We start from the raw sequence: 25780 nt of genomic DNA, 5'->3' as shown, positions 1-25780 counted from the left end.
GGAAATTGAGGCTTAAAGAGGGCCAGTTACCCAAGCCCTATCGTATGGAGACATAGCATTGCAAGAAGACTAGCCTAAAGGAGGACCCATGTCTAAAGCACACACAGATACAGAGGAATGACTGGGCCAGTTGTCAAGGGGTTTGGAATGAGAAGGCTGGTTCAGACTTGGGAGTCAATGCAGACTCTTAAGCAGGGAATGATAGCTGAAGAGAGATTAATTAACCTTGTATACAACAGTGGCTCTCAAGTTTGGTTGCCCTTAGAATCACCTGGGGAAATCTTAAACCTCCTAATGCTCAGAACTTACCTGCAACTCTATCAGAAATTCTGGGGTGGGACCCAGGTAAGTTCAACATGTAGCCAAAGCTGCCAACCACTGGTGATAGGATAGCCTATTCAAACTCAATCCCAACATCTCCTTAACATAAGTACTATTACTATTCCCGTTGTTCAGAGGAGGAAAGGGACTCAGGAGCTGAGTGCTACCCACCTGTAAGGGATTTGTTGCTTTTCCTTTACCAAACCCGGGCATACTTGACTCCAGACACAAGTAGTGTTAAGTATATTTACTATCAAAAGCAGGGCTTGTTCCTTATTCTTCCCTTGAGCAGACACACACTGTTTAGATGTTCAGTAAATGTTTATTCCAAATAAAACAAAACACAGCAAAACAAAAACGGGGGAGGTAGCTCCATTTAACTTTCCAACCCCCTTGGAACACTCTACCAAACAAGCCTGGTTAAAACCTCCCACCCAGTAAAGCTCACCTCCCAATTAAAAAATGTTTGAAGCTCCAACGGTATACCTCCTGGGCTTAGGGGAGGCAAGGATGAAAGGGACAAGGCAAACAATCCAGTCCCTGGGGAGCTTTCAAGTTAGGACCTGAGACTAAGCCACATAAACAAAAGATAACCCTTTGAAGGCAGTTGTGAGGATAAGGTGGGTAATTGCGTGAAAAAGGCCAAGGCGCCTCATACTGGGCCTGTCGTGTGCAAAATGCTAGTCAGATGGAGGTTGCAACTGCAGTAAATGATGGCACACAAGCCAGAAAGTGTTCAGGGCCCACCAAATTCATAACTCCCTGTCTTAACTTATCCCTTTGCGTATTTCCTTGAGTGCCCCCGGCGCCCCAAGAACCGCATTAGCTGCTGAGGCTCCCCTCGGGCAGAGACGGTGTCCGATGCACCTCGACGTCCCCAGCCCCCAGCACCGAACGTGGCGTCGTGTTCTTCGGAAAGAACGAAGAAGAGAAGCACGAACGGCTACAGGTGCTCGGACAAGGGGAGAGGGGCTAATTCCGGCGGAACCGGGAAGCCTGGCTCCCCATTTCGGTCCATTCTAGTCTGGCTGTGGGACCCCGGGGAAAGTCTCTACACTCCCCGCTCCAGCTCCTGAGGACTTTCGAAGAAGCCAACGTCTCCTCTCACAGCAGACCCCCCCCCCCACAGGGAGCAGCCGCCGCGACGCTTAGCGTCACGAGCCGTAGCTCGCCACGGGCCCCGGAGCCTTACCTTCCAGAGCCCCACGCGCCCCTTGTTACCTCGGCAACACCAGCCGGAGGGCTGACACCGCCGCCGTCAAGCAGTACGGTCGCAAAACCGTGCGAATGCGCAGCCGCAGAGTCCGCGGGAGCGCCCGCGGGGGGTCTTTGCCTCGAGCGCCTGCGCACAGCGTGAAGGAGGGTTTTCTGTGCTTGCTGCTCGCTCTTTGGTGCGTGTGAGCGAGTTGTCTGTATTACCCTTCCCAGGATTGTACGGACCGCTTCCTACACAGATGGTGTTTTCGTTTAATCCTCACGACAGTCTCGCAAGATTCATTTTACAAATGAGGTCCGAAGTTATTTGTCCGATGTCACATAGCCAGGAGGTAGTGGAGCCCAAGCTTTAACCCAGGCATGAAGACTTAGAATCTGTCGGCGGGCGGGGTGGGGAGGGTGGTGAGGGGCTAGGGATAGGCACTTGAGGCGACAAGACTTTACTGTTTGACCTGGCCCTGACGCTGACCTCCGCTTTCTCAGTGTGTATGTATAAGCTGCAGCATGCCCGGAACTTGTAAGGAAGCGGCCTCTCACAGACACCTGACTCAAAGTCTGTGTGTGCACTGGTTGCCCTGTGCAGTGTGAAGGACGACAGCCAGGAGTCAGACCTGCCTTTGAATGCCCACCTCCTCCCTGGTCTTGAGTGACTTTACTTTTCTAAGACTCAGGTACCTCTATTGAAAAGTGGGCCGTCAGAATTATGCTGGATGAGCAAAGCAAAATGTGTTGGGAGGTGTAAAAATTTCTCCTGACCTGGTTATTTTAAAGGACTTTTAGTAAGGAGTCCAATATATGCCTTCCCAAATACGAATCCCAGGGTCCCCAGCACACATATCACACATGCTGGGCAGGTGGGGAATGTGGGTGACAGGGAAGGGTGTCAAATAATGACAGAGATTCATGGGGCTAGGGTGTGATAGGCTTTGAAATCTGGGACTTTTCCCCAACTTTCTCTTGTCTCCAGGCCTTCACACACACACACACACACACACACACACACACACACACACACACACAACTTGCCTTGGCCTAGAACATCCTTCTCCCCTCTGTTTGCAGCAGTAATTCCTTAGTAATTAGGCCTCATCTCAAATATCTCTTCCTCCAGGAGACTTCCTTTTGACTCCCCGAGCTGAATTGGATGACTTTCTTCTATGTTCCTGCAATATTCTGATGGACACGGTGTTGTCCCTGTTTCCTGGTCCTCCTTAAGCAGAGGCTTTCAGGGGATGGTCTACCTGCACAGGCCTTAATTGCTCTGCTAAGAGTTCAGACTTAAGATAAATCAAAATCAGAATAGCTTCCTGGTTAGAGTGTTGCAAAAAGGGAGAACTTCAGCAAGGTTCATCAAACAGTGGTATCACAGGATGAATTGGCAGGGAAGAGACAGCTGGCAGAAAGCTCTAATATTGTACTACCAGAACTTGCCAGTTTAGGAAATATTGGTTTTAGAATGAGATAGGCTTTTTTAAAAAGTTTATTTATTTATTTTTTGAGAGAGAGTGGAAGTGTGGGAGGGGCAGAGGGAGAGGGAGAGAGAGAATCCCAAGGAGGCTGCACGCTGTCAGCACAGAGCCCGATGAAGGTCTTACACTCATGAACCATGAGATCATGACCTGAGCCAAAATCAAGAGTCGGACACTTAACGGCCTGAGCCACCCAGGTGCCCCTAGAATGAGAGAGGAAAGGGAACCTGGAGGTTGTCCAGTTCAATTTCCTTATTTAACTGATAAGAAAAAAGGTTCAGAGTTGCCAAAGGTGGCAGAGCATGTCTTAGGTGGCACCGACACTGCAGCCACATCTCCTGAACCTCTCAGCACAGAACTCTGCATTCAAGGGTTTGGGATTTGCCCATAATGAGATCTCAGGTGGCGTCATGGAGAGCCCTGTCCCCACAGAGGTCCAGAGTGAAAGCTACTGAATAAGATATTCTTCCCCTGAGATTTTCACTTCAGTGTGTTTTTTTAAAACCTTTTGAAAAAAAAAATAAAACCTTTTGTTATGGTCATTTTCAAACACAAAAGTAGAGAGAATATTCTAATAAATCATCGCTTCCACAATCTTCAACCTTTGCTATCTTGTTTCTTTTATACTCTCCCTATATATGCCTTTATCCCACTGCTGGAATATTTGAAAGCAATCCTAGACATTGATTTCACTCATAATATTTCTGCATGTATCCCTAATAGATAAATATTTAATTTTTATCACATATTATATATATTTCATATGCATAGTTGATATGTTTACATATACATAGATATGATATATAGTTGATTCTCATTATTCACAGTTCTATAGAGTCACCATGAACACCAAACCATTGCTCATGGGGAAATACAGGGTTAGGTTCCTGACAGACTCTGGCCACAATATTTTTATCAACTGATCAGTACATAACCTTGCTTTCTGTTTAAAGATACTTTATTTAATATCTACTGTTGATTCATTACCATTGAACTCATGGCCAACAGCACTGTAACTCATGCCTGTATGAACCTTATCTAACACAGGTATTTCCTCTGTAAGGCACATCACAGCCTTTCTTGGCTTAGGAACACATGACAGCACTTCAGCACTCTGCTTGGTGTCCATTTTAAACAGTGAAATCACTAACAGAAAGCACAAAAATGAGAAAAAAGGTGGTACTAAAGAAACTGCCAAAAGCAAACTTATTTACAGTATGAGAGCTGGAACAAGAAGAGTATCGAGTGTTGACTTCAGCTGGGAACATGCATATGGGGAGACTCAAATTTTTCTGTGTTCTGCACGTGCATGTCTGCGAATGACTAAGTACTATGAATATTGATTTTGGCATCACAAATAAATGTTAGCCAGTAGGTGAATTTGCAAACACAGAATCTGCCAGTTTGTGTGCATGCGTGTGTATGTATGTATGTACGTATGTGTGTATATCTCCCCAACATCATTAGCAAACGTAACAAAATGAACAATAATCCTTAGCATCATTTAATCTGTGAAATGTTACATGGAACCTCCATGTAATATTTGGGATATACTTATACTAAAAAAAATCGTTGGGGGTGCTTGGGTGGCTCAGTCGGTTGAGTGTCGTACTCTTTGTTTCGACACAGGTCGTGATCCCAGGGTTATGGGATCGAGTTGTGAGTTGGGCTCCATGCTGAGTGTGGAGCCTGCTTAAGACTCTCTCTCTCTCTCTCTCTCTCTCTCTCTCTCTCTCTCTCTCTCTCTCTCTCTCTCCCTCTTTCTCCCTCTCCCTCTGCCCTTTTCCCCTGCTCATGCTCTCTTTCACTCTCTAGAATAAAATTTTCAAAAGATCATTTGTCTGAAATTCAAGTTCAACTGGGTATCCTGTATTTATCTTGTATATATATCCTGTGTATCTGACCACTCTAATGATGATTTGTTGGGTGTTTATATGTGCTGGCCACTTGGCATCCTGTTTTGATTCTCACCACAGCCCTGTGAGGCAGGTGTTCTCACTACTTATTTCATAGGTGAGGTTCCCTCTCTCTTCCTAGTTCCCAGAGCTGGGAAGTGGTAAAGGCCAGATAAGGATCCAGATCCACAGGGACTCCAGGGCCTGAGATCATTTAAATCCACTGTGTTGGACACGAGAGGGCAGTGCATTGACAAAACACAGCTTTAACTCTGAAATACAAAAATAGCCAACAACAAGTGTTGGTGGGAGGTCAGGGAAGACCAGGATGGGTTGATGGGCGGGGGGTCTTCCGAGAAGAAGTGGCCTTTGAGCTGAGCCTGGAAGGAGGGTTAGCTTCAGGAGAGTGGCAAAGAGGAGGGAGACAGTGGGCTGGGGCACATGGGCAGGCCCGGCAGGCCCGCGTGCCAGGCAGGTGTGGGTTTTGAGGTACTGGAGGGGAGGAGCTGGGCCTGGCTGGCGGGGCAGGAGGTCGCTGCTGACGATAAAGTTCGATAGGCAGGGCGGGGGCTGATTGTGCAGGCGCTTGAATTCCAGGCTTGGCATTTGGACTTTACCCCGTAGACAATGGGGAGCCACCGGCGGCGTTTCTGAGCTGGGCAGGGCGGCCCCAGCTGTCGCCCCATTGTTTTTCCCAGACAGTGCCTAACTATGCAGTATTTCAGCGAGCCCACTAGATGGAGATATTTTAGCAAATTTAAAGCACCCAGCTTTTCCTGGACACAATTTCCAGGGAGAAAAACAAACACGGGGACCCCACAAAACCTCCACGTGTTGACTTGCAGCATCTGCAAAGTAAAGTGCAAGGCTTGGGAAACAAAAATCAAACTAGGGACAGTCCAGCTTCACCCTGCCAGCAAGATGAAACTTCAGGTAATTTCACTGCTTTGAAGGAGAAAGGGTCAAGGTGAGCGAGAAAGGATACAGTTTTAACAAGTGCCCTGCATTTATTATCTAGCATTTAAGCCTCACAACAGCCCTTTGAGGTAGGTGTTATCGCATTGTACAGGCAAGGAAACCAAGACGCTGAGAGGTACATTTGCTCAGTTATTTGGGGAGCTAACACCAGGCCAGGCTCAGGGATAGAGTTGACAACATATAGTAAGGTGGGTTGGGCAAGCCTCTGAGGCTTTGCTTTGCTGGGCCCAGGTCCCTTGTGCAAAGCACAAAGGATGTGCCTTTCCATCCTTCTTTTGTTGCTAGAAAAATCTGTAACATGAATGATGAGACCAGGCTCTTACCATTTGCGCTATTCCAGCTGCTTTTTAGAGACAGTCTCACTTAATTTTAACTCTCACATCAGCCCACTGAGTTAGGAATTATCATATACCCATTTTGTAGGTAAGAAAACAGATTGAAAGAGGTGAAGTGACTTGTCCAAGGTCACACAGGGAATAAGCACAAGAGGGGGGATGAATCCCAGGTATGCGTACTCCTGTCCTGTTCTTCACAATCAAGCACATTTTACTTAGGGATAAATTCCTTAGAGTATCTTGGACACAGATGTTCAAAGAGATACATACAGAGAATTTTAAAAATCAAGGCATTATGGTTTGCAATTTAAAAAAGTGGGGGTGGGAGGGTCGGGGGCACCTGGGGGGCTCAGTCAGTTAAGCATCTGACTCTTGATCTCAGCTCAGGTCTTGATCTCAGGGTTGTGAGTTCAAGCTCTGCTTTGGGCAAAAACAAACAAACAAACAAACAAACAAACAAACAAACAAACAAACCTAGAAGCAAATGTGGCTGTGGGAATATAGGTGATTGTTAAATTATTTGTTGTATTTCTTCATTGATTTTAATTTTTGCACAAAAAGATGCTTCAGGTAAACAAATAAATACAAAGATAGAAAAACCACAAAACCAAAATAATTTTCCTATTTAGCATCAACGGTTTGATGAGGGCAGTTGCCAGTACTCTGGGTCTGAGAGGAGCCTGGAAGAAAGGGATCAGGAGAAGTGGCAGACAGGTTCTAGCCCTATAGGGTGCACAGGCCGAGCCTCTGCTATGGGACTGTGGCTGGTGGAGTCCAATGCATCAGCATTTCAGCGTAAGATCCCATCCTGGCATTCTACAAGCAGCCCCAACACGTTGTGACTGCTGTCCCTGCCAGGGAGAAGCCAGTGCCAGGTGAAGTCACAGGAACCCCACAAGGAGGACAGAGAGGAATAGGAGGGGGTGTAGGGGCCCTGGGGCAGATGTGGCTTCTCTGTGGCTGGAAATGGCCACATCCTCTGGCTTCTCTCCCTCCTTTCCTTTGGTCATTTTTTCTGACCTCATGGTCACAGACCATTTCTTCATGAGGGTCCTTGAGGGGTCACACCCACTTTCCAGCAACAGGTGCTCCAACCACAAATGAAGGGTAAGGCTCACTTTGCCCGTCTCCTGGGGCTGAGCTGGCAGGCATGTAAAGTCATGAGTGCTAATGTTCTTTGCAAACTGCCAATCACTACAAAGAAATAAAGAGAAATCTTTTTCCTCTTCCTTTACATTTTCATATTACACAAAATAATATGAGATACATACAGAGCCTAGCACTTTCCTTGCATTGGCTCATTTCCCTACTCATTTATTCCTCATAGCAGGCCTATTAGTAAATACTTCTATTCTCCCCTTTAAAAAATGTTTATTTATTTAGAGTGCAAGCAGGGGAGGGGCAGAGAGAGAGAGGAGAGAGAGAATCCCAAGCAGGCTCCAGCTGTCAGTGCAGAGCCCCACTCGGGGCTCGATCCCATGAACTGTGAGATCATGACCTGAATAGAAATCAGGTGTCAGATGCTTAACTGACTGAGCCACCCAGGTGCCCCTTTATTCTCCCCATTTTGGAAGATGAGGAAAGTGTATCAGAGAGGTTAAGTAATTTATCCAAGGTAGCCCAGCTAAGAAGTGACAAAGGTAGGATTTAAATCCAGGTCCGCCTGACTGCAGGACTACTGTGCTGCATTGATACAATATGTTTTATAGTCTCATAAAAGGTCTCTTACCACAGAGAACATTTTGTGGTTTTTACTTTCCCATAAAATTCTTCTTTGTTCCAAGTTGCTTTTGTCTTGTGTGTGACCCCTTAGAGGTGCCCACCTCTGAGCTCAGGATCATAACCTCCTTGGTGGTTGGAAAACTCTCTATTCTGTTCACAGGAGACAGGGGAGAAGAGGTCCAACATGGCCCAAACCTGGCTTTCCTGCTCTCCTGGGTATGGCTGCCTCAGATATCAAAAGGCCTGAATTCCAGGCAAACCAGCAATAATGCCCCAGTCATCACATTTGAAACCAAAATTCAGCAAAGACTTGTATTTGCTGCCAGAAAGCAAATGGCTTTTTCTTTTCTTTCTCATTTTTTTTTTTTGCCCAAACAAAACATCCTCTTATGAAATATGTCCAATTTGCAATATTTACTTTCCCTTTATTTAATAACAGGAAAGGGTTTGCAGGACTTTTGTTGATTTTTGCATTTCTTATTAAAATTCTTAAGGGGGTTTCGGGGGAACTTAATCAGCAAAAAAGGAGGAGGAAAAAAAAATCTCATCTGCATTCCACAGGCCTTATTAATGGAGGAAACTTGCTGTTTGTTTAAGAGCGTTTTCTGATGGGAGAAGGCAAATCGTCACGTGTTCCACAGCCCTTCCTCTGACTCTTTTTCTTGACTGTGCTTCCTTCTCAGCTGTCTCCAGAGCTCTGAATCCCTTGTTTCAAGCTTTCTGCCCAAGAAGATGGAGCTGGAGTTTACACTCCACTGCCAGGCTGGGAGGGAAGCTAACACTCATTTTAACATCGATAGCACAGCTGTCTGCACCCAAGATCTCACTTCATCTCAAAATAGCCCTCTTGACAGATGAGGAAACTGAGGCTAAGGATTGAGTCTCTTGTCCAAGCTCCCTTTCCTTGTAGCTTACAACCCTTGGGAGTAAAGGGAAAGGAATTCTAGCATTCATGGAGTCCTATGTCCAATTGAGTCCTAATAGCAACTCTTTGGGGTAGCCGGACAATGTCCAGCTTTCAGAGCTAGAGAGGTAAAGTGACTTGTTATGGGTCATGCGGAGGGTAGCAGAGCTGAGATTTGAGCAGTGTTCTGCCAGACTCTCACATCCATGTTTATTTCACTTCACCACATTAGTTCTTTGGGCCCAAGGCAGCATGGTGTTTCTTGTAATGACACAAACTGTTGCCCCAAAGTTAAAAACTCTCTCCCCTTGAGAGGTCTTAGTCCTGCTTTCCTTGGTTCTAGGTAGACTGCATGTGACTTCTAGGACTTTGCTTTTGTCTTTTCATTCTACCAGAAATATTTATATACATTATTGTATAATAAATACATACAATGAGTATTATACAATGTATATATTATATTCATTATATATAATTATTACAATATGTTTATTTCTAGAACAGTTTCTTGTACAGAGATAGTCTTAATAAATAACCTTGTAGATAGTGAAGTCCCAGTGCTTTCCTGCAGAAAAGGAACTGAGGACTAGAGAGAATAAGGAATTTGTCCAAGCCCCCAAGGGGGTAGGAACCTGAGCCTGACCTCCTGATTTTCTCCTCATGGTGCTTCCCCACGAGCATCAGAGAACTTCTCATTCATTCAGCCTTACTACGTGTGGCACCATGCTGGAGGTTAGGACACCCAGATAAACCAGACACGATATTTGATGTCAGGATCCTCGTGGTCTAGGAGAGGAGGATGCTTGGAAAAGTTACACTCTCATATATGTGGTAAATGCCATAATTAAGGGTTTCGAGGAAGGAAGGGGCTCAGGAAAGACTCCAGGGAAGAGTGGACATTTGAGCTGGGTCTTAAAAAAACAAGAAGGAGTGGGCCAAGTCGGGGAAGGTGTCCCAAGCCAAAGGCCTTGCCCAAGCCAAGGCCCGGAGGTGTGAGCATGCATGGCATATTCAGGAACCATCCAGCAATCTGCTGGGGAAAAGCGGCAAGCCTGGAAGGGAAAGTTGAGGCCAGGCTGTGAAGGACTTTGCATGCTGTCCTCAGGGATTTGGGAGTTTATCCCATGGGTAGCGGGCACACAGGAAGGGTTGAAGGAGGGGAGTGAGTCTGTCAGATTTGGTTTAGGAGGATCATTCTGGAGGTCTGGGGTAGAGGTAAAGGGCACTGAAGGCCAGCAGGAAGGAGACTGCAGCACATTCGAGGTCAGAGAAACCCAGCCCTTGCCCACTGAAAATCCTCTTTCTCCTCCTGCCCTTAAACAAAATCTGTCCTGTGCTTCCTGCTCCAGGCACCCTTCAGACCACACACCCAGCTGGGTCTCCTCTTTCTAGTTCCTCTAGTTCTTTTTTTGAGGGGTTTGCCATTCATTCCTTCCTCTCCACTCTCAGAGTCTTCTATAGCAATGGATCTTAACTTTGTGGAAGTCAGAGGCCCCCCAGGATAGTCTACGGAAGGGCTTGGAAAAGGCACAAGTACGTAAACGTTCTGAATGTGGAAGGTCCAGGCCCCCTGAAACTGCTCACACTTTTTTTTTTTTCAACGTTTATTTATTTTTGGGACAGAGAGAGACAGAGCATGAACGGGGGAGGGGCAGAGAGAGAGGGAGACACAGAATCGGAAGCAGGCTCCAGGCTCTGAGCCATCAGCCCAGAGCCCGACGCGGGGCTCGAACTCACGGACCGCGAGATCGTGCCGTGGCTGAAGTCGGACGCTTAACCGACTGCGCCACCCAGGCGCCCCATGCTCACACTTTATAGAAGGGAGGCAATTCCAGCACAACAAGGGGAGGGGCAGACTCCCCCAAAGCTATAGGCTAGACTTTGTAAATCCCCAGGAAATGGGAAGGTGGTCCAAGGAGGCACAGGAATTAGGGATGAAGATTGCTTTGAGAGTTCAAGCATACAATCAAGGAGGGATCGTGGGCCAGAGGAAGCACTAAAATGAATGTAGTCATGTTTCTAAAGAAAGAAATGTCCATCTGAAGAAGGGCTGGGCAGCTAGGGAGGCAGAGGAAAGAGAAAGAGGGAGGATCCGTAGTCAGGGATTTTGTGGACCCCGGTGGTAAGTCTAGCTTGCCCTGATGCCTTAAATCCTGGAATCCTATAACCAACCCCTCCTTTTGCTCATGCTGTGTTCACCAAGCATCTCCTGATTAGAGTTTGGCATCCTGAGGAGTGTGCCTACAGGGAGCTGGTGTGTTGGCTGGAGGACACGTGTATCCGGTCCCCTTGGCAGTTACATTTCTCGTTGTAAATTAGTAAATTGGGAACAGACAATTCACAGAAGAAGCAATACAAATGACTAATAAGCACATGAAAAAAATGTTCGTCCTCACCAGTATTCAAAGAAATGTAAATTCAAACCAAAACCGAGATTGTTTTCTACCCATTAAATTAGAAAGGATCTCTTTTTTTAAGTTAATACCTATTACTGGGAAAGAGATGGTGCAAAGGGCACCTTCATGCATGGCTGATGGGAGCATCTTGCTACCTGCCGGAGTGGGCAAGTCTCCTTCCGGTTGTGCAAGTTCTTTGAACTCCAGCAGAATAGATCCATGCAATTTCACCTGCCTGGAAGGAATGGCTGGAGGGTTCTCTTCACGATCTGTTCACCACCTATTATGTTTACTGAGCACCTATTATGTGCCAGGCTTATGAGGCACAGTGTAGGGGAGGGGTCACATAGAAATCTTATCCCAAAGGCCAAATGATCTCAGATCAAGAGAAAGGCTGAGGCCAGTCCTTCGGTTGGCTGGAAAAGGAGGAGATGGAAGGGGAAGGGAGGAGAAGAAGAATCAGGTAACCTTCCTCTCTCCCCCTCCCACTGTCCAATTCTCTCTGAAGTTCCAGGTCTGGCTGAGGCTCTTGGTAGAATGCCAGGCATGTCCTAGAGGCAAGGTTTTCAACCTGAGTCCATTCCCAGAGACTGATTTAATTGGTCTGGGATGGGCCTCACCATAGTATTCTAAATAGTATCCCAGGTATTGTGAATGAGCAGCCTCGGTTGAGAATCCCCGAGAACGGAAAATGAGCAACGCATTCAAGTCATCATTAAGAGGGCAGGTTTTAGGGTCACCAGACCTGTTTCAGGGACCAGCCACTTACTGCCTGGGTCACCTCCAGAAAGAGGCTTCTTCTTTTCAAGACCGGGTTCTCTTCTCTGTAAAACGGAGATGGAATATCACTGTGTACTGTCATCAAGATGAAATGAGGCGGTGCATGTGAAGCGCTCTCCATGATACTCATGGTTATGACTATCGTTGATCAGCCAGACACCATCGCAGGCCGAGGTCTAGCACGAACAAGGGACACAGGGCTCCCAAGTTTTCTGAAAACTGCACAGGAGAAAAACTTTCCAATGAAACAGCCCTGACCGTCCACTTGAGGTTTTTCCATGATTTCAGAGTTGGTCCCCATAGTTTGACTTGAGCTCCAGGGACTTTTGTTCCAGCTGACTGTGCAGATGGGGAAACAATGTGTGATTCTACAATCATAACACGGGAAGGATTGATCTGAGCAGTATCAGGACTGAGCTGGTTTACAAAGCCAAGATTTACTGACCCCACTTCTGCGAAGATAGCAATTAAGAGCTAGGGGCTGTCAGACCAATTCTGCCACCACTTACTTAACTGTGTGACCTTGGGCAAATGACTTCACCTCCCTGAGCCTCAGTTTCCTCTCTGACATGGGGATAATTCTGTCTTTGTCTCAACTGGCTTTGGGGGAGGATTAAATGGGTTAATGCGGGTAAAGCTCTGAGCTGGGATCTGGTGTATGTTAAGGCCTCCATGAATGGCTGCCATATGGGCCTCTCACCAGCCAGAAACAGCCCTTCCCACAACAGTTTGATTCCCTTGTGGCCCTTACGCCCTGCACATGGGTCTTGGGGGTATAATTGCTTATGTGTGTGTCTTATCGAGGGCCTGGCTCGATTCACCCCTTTCCTTTGGTTCCATGGTTCACCGTTATATTTAGCCGCTGCTCAGGGAACACATGTGGAACTGAACTAACCTCTCTGCTTTCCCGGATAAGAAAACTGAGGCTCATGGGGGTGGGCCAGGGGTAGCTGAGCTGAGGTCACACACCTCGTGCAGGGTCCTGAGCCTCGGCTTGCTGGGGAAGGATTCTCAAAGGGGACAGATTGGGTGGGACCTTCCATGACCTTCTTGGGCAGTGAGCTTTAACGGAGGAGCAGTGCAGGAAAAGGTGACCATAGATACCCCCTGGGACTCTCGCTAGAGGTGGGTGAGGCTTTGCAGGTGGCCAGAGAACCAAAGTGAGCAAAGGGAGGGGGAGGGGGAGGGCAAGTAAAATTCACACTGTTACCGGTAGGGTGACTCATTTGTGCCAACAGGCTGGTGAGACATAGAGAAACTCTGGGTACAGGAAGATCAGATGGGATAACGAATTTGAAAGTTCTCTGAAAATGGTAAATCACTCTAAGAGCAGGGGCTCTGGCTTCTGATAGACCTGGATTCAAAGCCTTCTTCTGGAACTTACCTGTGTGACCTTGGGCAAGGAGCTTCAGATTGCTCATCCGAAAGGAGGGGGCGGTAGCAGTAACAGCCTCAGTGGGTTGCTCTGAGGAGTAAGTGATGTAATGTGGATAAGGTGCCTGGCACAGAGCTTGGCACATGGCCACCCGTGGTAGCAGCAATGATGGTGAGAAAGAAGTTGGGCCCTCGGCCCTCCTCACGGTGTTCCCCCATCTGTTTCCTACCCATCTTTCAGCCTTGCTGATTCCCTGAGACAGAAAGGCCTTTTTCCTTCTCTGCACTCTCACGCCTTTTGTCTAAGCCTTCCTCACAGCACTTCTCAGAGTAGGCCCTGCATTCATTGCTACTTAATGAGCATGCCTGATTGCCCCCAGCAGCCTGGGTCTTACTCGTTTCTGCCCACTGGGCCAGCACACAGCCTCAACCCTGTCCAGAGAGGCATCAGTGAGCAGTGGGATGGCCAGGATGCAGAGACAGCAGCTGGGCGGCAAGAGTCCCAGCCCTGATACCAGAACGGGGTATGTCATTTGCACTAATGAAGCACAGAGGAAAAAGGAATTTGTAAATACATTTTTAACAATTCTACAGACTTTTTTTTGATCGATACAGTTGAATTCATATATATTTTTTTATGAATACAGTTTCCTGTTTGTTTTGTTTTTAGGCTTTGATACAGATGGAATGAATGAGAACTTCCCATGTTATCACAGGGTGATAAGTCTACCTGGAATGTTTGGTAAAGAGCCCGACAGGGGAAGTTGGCCCAGTTGTAGAAAGTCCTATCACCAGGCATCAGCAAAGGCCAAAAGAGATAAAAAGAAAAAGCTTCCACTCTCAAAGACTGGAGAATTCAAGAGCTGGCACTTATGTGCCCTTGTGTGACATGACTCCCCCTGAAGCCGCCGGTTGCTTACCTGTTAAATGGGGGAAGGACAGCTAACCTTGTAAGCACGTGGAGAGGTCGGAGGACGACGTGCGCGGGGCCTCGCTCAGCACCTGGAAGGTAGTGCGCGCTCAATGACACCAGCTACTCTTTCTCTCACTACTTGGAAATGGCGCGAGCTTATTTTTTGGACTTATTACATACCATTTAAAATGAGTTGTGCATAAGATGATCTGTATCCATCACTAAGAGTGAGCCTAGCCTAATACCTCTTACCTGAATAAACCTTTCACAATCACGATTTTGATCTTGAGTCTCTGTTAAATGGGTGTAGAGTGGAAGATGCGGTGGAAAGGTCAAGGAAGAATTGGGCAGGGGGAGATCTCCAGGAGCTAAAGGCCTGGCTGCCAGGGTTTTTTTTTGTTTTTGTTTTTGTTTTTGTTTTTCAGTAAGAAAGTTCAGGGACTGCTTTGACCAGGCAAGTGAACCTATGCTTTGTCCATTACCCATGACCCTGAAAACCAACCTACCAACCAAACAACCAAGAAATAAAACCATTCATCTTAATATTCACTGAGCTGAGAAGACTTTGCCTTCTTCCTTCCTCCCTCCCTCCCCTCACCCTCACTTCCTCCCTCCTCTCCCCCTCCCTTCTTCCCTCTCCTCACCCTCACTTCTTCCCTCCTTTCCTTCCTCCCTCCATCCTCTCCATCAGTGTGAAGCCTGGTACCAGAAATGCCTGGTAATATCTCTGATTTAGCTCTTCAGGACAGAAACACCTCTGGTGTTTTTCTCTGCCCTTCCTGCCCATCACAGGGTAAATATCCTGCTCCTTTGTTCCCCTGATCTGTAGCCAGTGTGGCTAGCCCCAGCTTCATGGGGCTGAATAACCTGTTCTGGCTGCCCGAGCCCTGTGTCCTCCCCACCCTCTGCCTTCTCCTGATGACAGGTGCAGCAGGAGCAGATAGCCTTCAGGCCCTTTGGCTCTCCATTGTGACCTTAGGGAGGCCATCTGTGGGTCTAGAGCCTGACTGACTAGCGTTCCATTCCCCACTCCACCACTTACAGCTGGGTGGTCTTGAACAAGGTGTACAATCACCAGTGAGCACACAGGGGGCTAATACTTGACACCCCCTCTAGGGTCAGAATTAAAGGAGACGTTACATACTAAGATTTACACTTGTGCCAGCACATAGAAAGCACTTCATAAATGCTCTCTACTTTTGTGATTATACAAAAGAGGGAACGACAGCACATCAGACTCATCTCACACGGACAGTGGGGCCCTGTCCCAGGATTCACTCTCTGCCAGTTCATAGACGCAGCGGCCCTACTTGCCAGCATTGTGGCATATCATGATGTAACACTAGTGAAAGGGTGAGGTACAGTGGCTTCTAAGAGGAGCTCGGTCTAGGTCAGGGCCATGTCCCTTCCGCCCCGGGTATCCAAGGGTCCCCTGACCTGGTGCAGGCATGGACACATCAAGCCAAGCAGATTGTGTAATTAGTAAATCCTGTGCGCCTAACAGAGGCCTGGAGAGCACATGCCCAGCCTACAAGCAAAGAGATTCAATGAGGATTTCCATGCTGCCAGCCACACAAGATCCCACGGCCAGATCCAACCTGCAGGTCTAATTATGGCACTCCTCACACTGCCTGAATGCTTGCTTTGGGCTTGAGTCATGGTCTTTGTCGCCATGTGGATATATGTATGCATGGGACAGCTTTAGGGACGTGTCATTCAAATACCATGCAATTCGCCCTTTTAAAGTGTGCGGTTGTTGTTGTTTTTCTACTATATTCACAGTGTTGTACAACCATCACCACCGTCAATTTTAGAACATCTTCAGCACCACAAAAACAAATGCCCTACCCATTAGTAGTCATTCTTTCTCTCTTCCGCCCAGCCCTTGGCAACCACTGATCTACTTTCTGTCTCTGTAGATTTGCCTATTCGGGGGACATTTCACGTACGTGAAATCTTACAATAATGTGGTCTTTTGTTACTCCCTTCTTTGGCCTGGCATAATATTTTCAAGGTTGATCCATGTTATAACATCTATCAGGACTTTGCTCCTTTTTTCACAGCCAAATAATATTCCACTGTAGGGACGGACCACATTTCGTTGCATCCATTCATCTGTTGATAGACTTTCCGGTGGTTTCCACGTTTTGGCTTATGTGAATAATGGCGTTCTGCACATTCGTGTATGGTTGTTTGTGTAGCTACATGTTTTCATTTCACTTTTGAAATTACCTAGGCATGGATGGTGGGCTCCTCTGCTCAGGCATGTATTTAACCTCATAAGTGCCGTACTGCATCATTTTGCATTCCCATCAGAAGCATATGAGCGTTCTAGTTGCTCCACATCCTCCCCAATGTTTGCTAAGGTCAGTCTTTTTATTTTTATTTATTTATTAAAAAAATTTTTTTTTTACATATAAAGAGAGCACGAGCAGGGGAGGGGCAGAGGGATGGAAAGAGAGAGAATCCCAAGCAGGCTCCGCATTCACCCGACGCGGGGCTTGATCCCATGACCCCCGGGGATCACGGCCTGAGCTGAAATCAAGAGTCGGATGATCAACTGACTGAGCCACCCAGGCACCTCAGGTCAGTCTTTTTCATTTTAGTCATTCTGATGGAGGAATAGGGGTGTCTAGCAGTTTAAATTTGCATTTCCCTGTCCTCACTCTGAACCACTGCGGTCAGCTGCCTGGCCCTGCATGTTCTCCCATGGGGTGAAGAGAGACAAGTAGGTGTTGCTGGTGGCAAATCCGGCGAAGAAAAGAAAAGAAAGAGCGTTTGGCTGGATGGGAGGGGGAGCCAGACAGGGGCAAAGCAGAGAGCTGACTTAGCAGTCTGTAGGTTGGCTGCCTTTGTTTTTCCAGCACATTGGAATCTCCTGGCTACTAGTCTTTTATTTCCTTTAATTAGCCTTCCCCATTGACAGGGACAGGTCAAGATTTCTAGGAAGTGCTCCAGACGACTCTGCCTGACAGACATACATCCCTAGGCATTCATTCCTTAGGGCTGAATTTCTCATCCTCTGAGCTGACTTAGGGGCTGGCAAAACACTTGTGCTTCCCGTGCATTGACTCTTCATTCCTTGCTTCACCTCCAACACAAAAGAAGTGTGTTATTTACAAAATATCTCTATCGCCTTAGAAAATATCTCCCTGGGAAGAATTAAACAGTTACACATTAAAACCTTTTAAAAATGCAAGCATGCACCAGCCCCTGCAGACCCGTTTGGCATCTGTTTGGTAGAAAAACAAGCTACCAAAGGTTCAAGGCAAAGTTGGCTGACTTGAGAGATGTTTGGTTGTAAATCTGAGCACCTTCCGAGATTCCTCAAAAAGCGACAGGCTGCGCAGTCACCATGTTGGGGAGGGAAATTCCCTAAATGTGGTGAGGAAATTTAAGAGTTTGGGACAAAGTACTCAGAAATCAATTCCTAACCTACTAAGCTTGTGGTCCCAAGCAGGAGACATATGTATAAAGAAGTAAATGATAAGATGGTGTGATAGCTGACACCAGAAAGATGGAGAGGGCACAGAAAGGAACTGTTTGGAACATGGTTTAGGGCTGACAGAAAAGGGGATATTGAAGTTGGGCTTTGAAGAATGAATAGAAGTTTGTTAGAAGATAACAGAAGGAACAACCTACCAGCGACAAGAGCATGCAGAAGGCACTGAGATATGAAACTGTGGCAAGATTAGGAAACTGTGGGTCCTTAACTGAGTCCAGAGCATAGGGTGGGTAAGAGAAATGAGGGGGGAGGGAAGCTGGTGAGTTCAGCAGAGGCCATACCCTGAAGAACCTTGAGGGCCAAAATAACGAGCTTGGGCTTCAAGCACTGCAGGGTTTCAAGCAGAGGTGTGACCTTGTCAGAGTATGTTCTTGAGAGAGCACCGTGGTCACCATGACGGGGAATGGATGGAGAGAGCAGGCTAGGAGTAATTTTATCAGGGCCTTAGTGCCAGGTGTGGCCCAAGTATGGGTGATGTACTTGGGATTGGAGGTTGGCTGGCAGTACTCCCAGGGGAGGCTAGGGTCTGCCAGGGCCTGAAGGAGGGTACAAACCCTTCCCAGTAGTGACCCATTTTATTCCCAGAGGGGGAACCAGAGGGGGATGTTGACCCTCTTCTTCCTCAGGGGAGATCCCGGGCACCATGGATCATTCCTATTCTAGGATGGGAAAATGGCCAGGGCTCAGCCAGGACAGCAACAACCCAAATATTCTAGGGCCCTTCGATGGCCTTGGTACTTGAACCCTTCATGAGCCAGTGTCCTAAGCCTGGTTGACAACCCAGCTCCCCTCACAGCTGTGTTGCACCGGAGTCAGGCAGATCAGGGCAGATTAGATACCCTGCTTTTCCAGAGTTGGAGATGGAGGTGAGGACAGGGCCCAGGTTTAATCATCCCAGGATTAAGAAAGAGGAGGGTCAAGACTTGGAGGGGGGGTCTTGAGATTCCCAAGTCCCTTTTCCAGGCTGCTTCGCACAGAGGGTCAGGAAAACCAACACTGTGCCACGTGGTAAATGTACATCTTCTTACTTTCATTCTCATGACTATTCCCATTTTGCAGGCGAGGAAACTGAGGCTCCAAACAGGTAAGACACCTGTCCATGTGATGTTTCAAAGATGTGTCAAGCTGCCTTCTCAAGTCTGAAAACAGACTTGGAGCAAATTCTCCCTCTACACTGGCAGCAGTCAAGCCTGCTTTGCTAAGCAAGGGTTGATGGAGACACAGGCCCCTGGAGACGGTAATGTTTTCTGCATTGGCATGGCAAATGACTTGCAAAATACCATGGTGCTAAGAGAGGTTTCTGCAACAGAGCTCTTGTGACAGGGTGAAGAGGCCATAATGCTCTGGGACTTGTGCTTTTATCATTTTTTTTCCTCTTTTTGACAAATAATTCAGATCCCAGGCCAACGTCGGAGCAGGGAGGGGAAGTTGCCCTTCCCCCCGGCGGCACCCACTTCCTCCAGGGCCCAGGAGAGAGTGGGCCTGCTATCTCCCAGGCCACTCTCTCTGAGCCGGCCCCAGGTACCAGGAGTTTGTTTTATGGATGGGTCTGTTGTGAGTCAGTATGATAATGTTTCCTGTGAGAACTTTATTTCCCTGCATTGTTTGCAAAGTCTGTGTGTGTGTCTGAGCACGTACTCCTAATCTCGGTGGAGACTGTGCCCTGGTTATAAGACACCCCTGAGGGTGGGGGTAGGGACCCAAGGAGACCAGACATGGGCTGTCCCCGTCCCCTCTAGTGGCAGGGAGAGCCGGGGGTGACTCACATGCTTAGGTCTCGCCTCCAGCCTGTGATAGGCTGGCTTCCTTGCTGAAAGCCACTTCAATCAGTCATCTCTTGCTAGCACTTATTGTGGGACCAGGCCACACTGGCTGCACCCACCCATGGCCGTCTGGGACACTTCTGAATCAGGTCAGGAGACGACCCTCTCACTTAGCTTTTAGCTCCTTGGTTTGCAGATGGGGAAACCCAAAGAAGGTACATGACGTGTCCAAGCTGAAACCGACCGGTGGAGAGGCACACAGTTCAGCAGTAAAGCAGGGTGTTCAGAGCGCCCTGGTCCTAGGTTCGAATCCTATTCTGTCACTTGTCTCTGGGTAGGTCGTTTCATCAAACTTCGGTCGCGTTGACTGACAAACGGTGTTAATCATACTCACCTTGCAGACCAGCTTCAAGCATTAAGTCAGAAAACAGATACGGAGCAGGTGCTACAGGGGTTGGGAGACTATTCTATTCTTTCCCTGTTTCCTCTGAAACTCAATTTGGAGTTGGTTTGCTGTAGCAAGCGCTATACTGCAGATGCCTCCAGGGAAGGTGTCTAGGGGACACCGGGGCACCTCACTCACAGTTCTCCCCAGACCACTTAGTCAAAGCCACTGGACTCCTGAGCTTTCCCGAACAGAGAGGAAATGGCCCTGGTGTTAAGAGATAGCTATCAGTAGTAGTCAGGAGCTTAGCCAAGAGTTTTAGAAGAAGAAGAAAGAAGAAACTGTAAGTTGTCCCAATTCTCCTGAACATCTTAGCCCACTGCCCACTGGCTTCTCTGACCCCTGCCCAATTTTTGAGAGAGAGAGAGAGAGAGAGATAGAGAGAGAGAGAGAAGGAGAGAAAGAGAGTATGAGCGGGGGAGGGGCAGAGAGAGAGGGAGAGAGAATCCCAAGCAGGCTCTGCACTGTCAGTGCAGAGCCCAACATGGGGCTTGAACTCACGAACCATGAGACCATGACCTGAGCGACAAAGTTGAATTTATAAATGATGCACAGGAAGACATTAACAACAGCAACAGTAAAATAGGGCAATTAGAACAATATACTGTAATTAAAGTTATGTGATTGTCTCTCTCTCTCTCAAAATATCTTACTGTAGTGGGGTGCCTGGGTGGCTCAGTTGGTTAAGCATCTGACTCTTGATTTTGACTCCACTCATGATCTTGTGGTTCATGAGTTTGAGCCCCACATCGGGCTCTGGACTGGTGGTGCGGAGCCTGCTTGAGATTCTCTCTCTCTCTCTCTCTCTCTCTCTCTCTCTCTCTCTCCCTCCCTGCTCAAAATAAATAAATAAATAAATAAACTTAAAAACAAATCTTACTGTACCATACTCACCCTTGTTCCTGTGATGATGTGAGATGATAAAAGGCCCACGTGATGAGATGTGATGAGGCGAATGACGTAGGCACTGTGACGTCGTGTTAGGCCACTTCTGATCTTCTGCCGATACCTTGTAAGGAGGATCATCTGCTTTGGGAGCTTGACCGTGGGTAACTGAAATCATGGAAAATGAAACTGCAGATAAGGGGAGGGGGGCAACTGTATCTATACACTGATATCCTGTCTTCCCTCACGAGGAGGGACTGAGTCATTGTATCCATTCAGTCATTTATTTATTCAACACACCATAACCAAATTCCTACTTTGTACCAGGTCTGTGCTGGGAGTTAGGTTTTCACGGTGCCTGTCTCCAAGCACCCTGAAGTCTGGACCACCCTTGTGAAAATGTGCATTACTCCTCCGTCAGCCATTCATCGAATGACGCTCATTGGATGTGTATGGTGCGTCAGGTGCTGTGCTGGGGCTGGGCTGACGGTACAGAAGATGGAATCCCTGCACACACATAACCATAGCGATCTGCACAAAGTAGGCGCTAAAGATGAACTCAGGATTCCAGAAGGTCAGAGTCTGAGGCCATCCAGAATCCACACAGCCCATTGGTTTTCAAACAATCCTGTGTGGGTACTGGGGATTGAGTATCGCTGTTTCATAAAATATTCTAGTAGTTTACAGCTTTATTGAGGTATTATTTACACACCATAAAATTCACCCATTGGAAGTGTACAATTCAAGGCTTTTTAGCAAATGTACGTTGTGCAAACATCACCACAATCCAGGTTTAGAATGTTTCCATCACTCTCTAAAGTTCTCTTGTTTGCAGCCAGTCTCTGCTTGAAGCATTCTATTTTCTGAATAAGCAGAAGGAAATTTTGAGAACCAGCAATCTATTCTAATCCACTTACTCTACTAATGAGGAAACTGAGGCCCAGAGAAGAGGAAGGGCCCTACTGGGGATATGTAGTGAGTGAGCCAGCATCATTGCTGGGTTTCATCCCCAGAACAGCCTGACTTCCAAGTCAGGTTCTTTTCACTCATGGGAGGCAGTGCCCAAATAGTGGTTAAGGGTCCTGGACTCACTTAGTTTGAGCTCAAATCCTGGCTCCACCATTTATATGCTGTGTGACCATGGGCAAGTTGCTTAACTACTCTGGGCCTTAGTTTCTTCACGGGCTCGTGTGCAGAACAGTACCTACCTGAGAGGGTTGGTGTGTGCATTCCACGAGATCACGTACATGAAGGGATTTAGCACAGTACAGGATGTGGAGTAAGTACTCAGGGAAAGTTGGCTAATGATCATTTCACCACATCATGGTCTCCCAATTTGCCCTCAGAAATTTGGAAGTGAAAAAGACAATGATTAAACAAAACCAGTCCAGGCCCCAAATGGAAATGCATGTACAGAGGCAGCTTTCTAAGAACATGGTGCAACACCCCACCCTGGGGCATCATCACCCTGCTTGGCAGAGATGAGGCAACTGCTGGGGGCGTTGCTCAAGCCTCCTCGGACCCAGCAGGAGACTCAGCGGTTGCTGTTCCTTCCTCCCCAGTTTCAGCGTTGCCCAACAGGCCCACAACAGACACGTTTCATCAGCGTCCAGGGAGCCTGGCTTCCTTCCCACTCCCACCCTGAGGGGCCAGATGTGTGATTCTGGAGGACAGTCAGGAGGGACCAGGCTCCGCCCCCTGCCCCGCCCCAGCCAGCGCTTCTCAGCCCCTGGTGTGGAGGAGGCATCTGAGCGGCAAGTCGACAGGGCAGGGCACCCAGGAAGGACGGTGACTTATCACAGCGCTGCGTGCCTTGTGTGTGTTATCTCTGTCAGCCTAAGAAGGAAGCTATTAGTATCAACCCCATGACAGTGGAGGAAACCGAAATTCAGAGAAGGTGGGGGTGTTTGCCCAGGTAGAGGGCTCCCAAAAAACCATTCGGTTCCCCGAGAGGTGGGATTAGGTCCAGGTAATGCTGCTTCTATGAAGCAGAGTGGGATTTGTTTTGTTTTGTGTTTGTTTTGAGCATGCAAACATCAGACATACTTTAGACACTGTGGAAAGAGTTCTGCCTTGGAAACTAAGCATATCTGACTTGGGGCAAGTTGCTTAACCTGAGACTTCATTTGGGAAAAAACACTGTCTAGTTTGCAAGGTTGCCATGGTGATTAGAGAGCCTGCTTGTGAAAAGCACCTACATGATTTACTGAGCTGCTCCTGAGTGCAGGGTATGGAGGACACATAGCTAAAACAACATCCCCAACCCTAAGAAGTTCCAGTGTATGTGACAGCAGACAAAATTCTATGGTAACCTAAGTTCCATTTTTTTTTAATTAAAAAAAAATTTTGTTTAATGTTTATTTATTTTTGAGAGAGAGAGCACGAAGGAGGGGAGGGCAGAGAGAGAGGGAGACACAATCGGAAGCAGGCTCCAGGCTCTGAGCTGTCAGCACAGAGCCCCACGTGGGGCTCGAACTCACAGACTGTGAGAAAATGACCTGAGCCAAAGTTGGACTCTTAACTGACTGAGCCACCCAGGTGCCCCTCTAAGTTCCATTTTGATGAAGGTTAGAATAAAAGAGATGTGGCAGAAACCAAGGAGGGAGCCAGGGACAGCTCTTAAATGGTGAATGGACTGCCTTGAATGGTGAATGGACTGTTGACAGCTAGAGAAGGCTTTGTGGCCCCTTGTAGCTGGAAGCCAGGGTGTGAAAGGGGAGGGGGCAGGTGAGGCTGGAAAAGCCCACTGAAGTCAGACCATGAGGGTCTTGAATGATGGAGATTTTAAACTTTATTTCACAGGGAGCCATTGAAGGTGTCTGAGCAAGGGCATGACCCGACCAAGGGGCCCTGATCTGCTGGCAGCTACACTATGGTTGTCAGAAAATGGCTCCCCTTTTAGGGCCCTTCCCTGGGCTCTCTGGCCAAATGAGAGTGTGAACGCTGCTTGCCTGCCATGTGTGAGGCACCTGTTGGATTTAGAAATGACTTCAATATATGCACCACTTTAACAAGGTAGTAACTCTGCCACTAGAGAGCAGGTGATAATTTGGTGAGCGGGGAGCACTGCTGAAAGCTGACGTTAATGAGAGGTGCCAGCCCCCAGCGAGGACAGATGTACCACAGGTCAGTCAGGGAAACAGCGGAGGTCACCAGTCAGGGCAAATAGCTCTGTGGCAGCTCATAATGATGACAACAAGTCACCGATGGTCTGGACACCATTTTTGCCAAGGCAGGGAATTGCTCATTTTATCACTATCATGAATACATAAGCAATGAGCACGTACCAAAAAAAAAAAAAAAAAAAAAAAAAAAAAAGGTGATAGAAACAGTTTCCCCGCTCTGGGTCATCGTTGGCTATCTAGGACAGCCTGAATCATGCTGCAGTGAAGCCAGACCCATTTGGGTGAGGCCACAGGTGGGGGTGGGGCAATGAAGGCCATTCTTTTGCCACTGGGGTCACTGGGTTAGCCCATCATCCATCCACCATCCGCTTTTATTTCCAGACACTCCAGGAACCCCCTCCTCCTTACTGCCTGGTCTTGGGCCACTTTGCACAGATGTTGTTGCCATGACCCAGGAAACTGGCCACCAGCCTTGGGCTTCCCCCCACCCCAGATGATGCCGAGGCTTCTGCTGGGTTTCCACTATTGTTCCATGGCAGCCATAAAATACCAGGTTTGTCCTTAAGCTCGGACCGACACTTGCTGACCCATTCTAGGAGGAGCTACTGGTGGAGATAAGGTTTGGGGACAGATGTCCTCTGTCCACTGTCATGACTCTCAGTCAAGAGCCGCTCCTGCTTAGCTCCTGGCCACCTCCCCCCAGGTACCACCAAGGGCAGATGCAGACCCTGACCTTGCAGTGCTTGAAGACCAGCCATGCTCAGCTCCATCTCAGTGGCCTGAGTCGTCCCATCTGGGGACCCTCTGATCCATAGTCCTGAAGCCTTAGGAGTTCAAAAAAGGGCGAGGCCACTGAGGGCTGGGATGACTAGGAAAGGGAACCGAGAAGGAGAAAGAGAAGAGCTCGAGTAGGGGGGTAAATGCGATGAAGACGGAATGGAAAAGATCACAAAAGCCCGTACTTGCATTTTTGTTTACTGCAGGTGCATGCTTTGTGCAGGATAACTTGTTGCCACGTCAATTTCTGACTTGTTCTTGCTTAATGTAAGAGGCTCATGGAAGACAGAGAGGTAGCATCTCAATCTCTCCACATCAGCTTTCTCACTGAGAAGAATTTACCAGCTTTTTCCCTGCCAAAGCCAGTGTTCCCAGAGTCGATGGTGTTGGACGGTTCTGGATGAAGGGGGGTTCAAGGGTCAGAGGGAACAGAAGTGGGGAGGAAAGGGTTGTGTCGACTGAGACTTGGGTGTGGGGGGGTGCTGGGAGGTGGCCTGGAGGTAGTTGAGCCAATGATAGGTGTATTGGCACGCAGGCCATGGGGGCAGACGCTGGGGCTGTGACCTGGGGACTGTGGCTTGGCCTGCAGGGATGGAACCACCTTCCTCTGAGAGGCAGGGGAGGATTTGCAGAAGCAGCCACGAGAGACCGCAGACCAGAGGCCCTTCCTTGACTTTCCAGGTGGCCCCACCCTGAAAACATATTTGATTTAGAAAGAAAATATATTTACTTTTATATTTAAACGCTGTGGAACAATTTGATACCTTTTCTATTGGCACTGAAAAATCGATGCAGAGGGAAATCACCACCAAATATTGGCAGTGATGGTGATGTTCGTGTTTGATCTTGTGCCACTCACAGTTCGTACTTTGTCCATGATGAACAGGAATTACTGTTGTCATAACGCTGTTTTTATGACAATGAAGCACATTTGCAAACAGCATTTTGGTTAAAAAAAATTTTGTTTTTGTAAATGTG

General features: G+C 47.7%; 1 protein-coding gene and 1 long non-coding RNA gene across 4 annotated transcripts in view; both read right to left on the bottom strand.

The window, feature by feature from the left end:
• TSEN2 (tRNA splicing endonuclease subunit 2) overlaps positions 1-1645 on the bottom strand; it is a 48654-nt gene extending 47009 nt beyond the window's left edge. Inside the window, exons 1-2 of one of the 3 annotated variants that reach the window (XM_003982498.6) lie at positions 1514-1607; positions 493-620 (exon numbers count right to left, since the gene is read on the bottom strand). The gene's annotated coding sequence lies outside the window, so the exon portion shown is untranslated. Of the gene's footprint in view, positions 1-492; positions 621-1513 lie in introns of all 3 variants that reach the window. The other 2 variants (XM_019825092.2, XM_011280217.3) reach the window with 2 other exon arrangements.
• Positions 1646-10522: 8877 nt separating this feature from the next.
• On the bottom strand, positions 10523-23266 carry LOC111557272. Its single transcript, XR_002737196.2, has 3 exons — positions 22109-23266; positions 20910-21068; positions 10523-14391 (listed from the first exon to the last, which is right to left on the bottom strand). It is a non-coding gene; the product is annotated as an uncharacterized LOC111557272 (long non-coding RNA).
• Positions 23267-25780: the final 2514 nt, after the last annotated feature.

Source organism: Felis catus, chromosome A2 (genome assembly GCF_018350175.1).
Source record: "Felis catus isolate Fca126 chromosome A2, F.catus_Fca126_mat1.0, whole genome shotgun sequence".
Classification (NCBI taxonomy): Eukaryota; Metazoa; Chordata; class Mammalia; order Carnivora; family Felidae; genus Felis; species Felis catus.
Note: the sequence above shows the minus strand (reverse complement) of the source record. Positions and strands in the feature narration are given on the sequence as shown.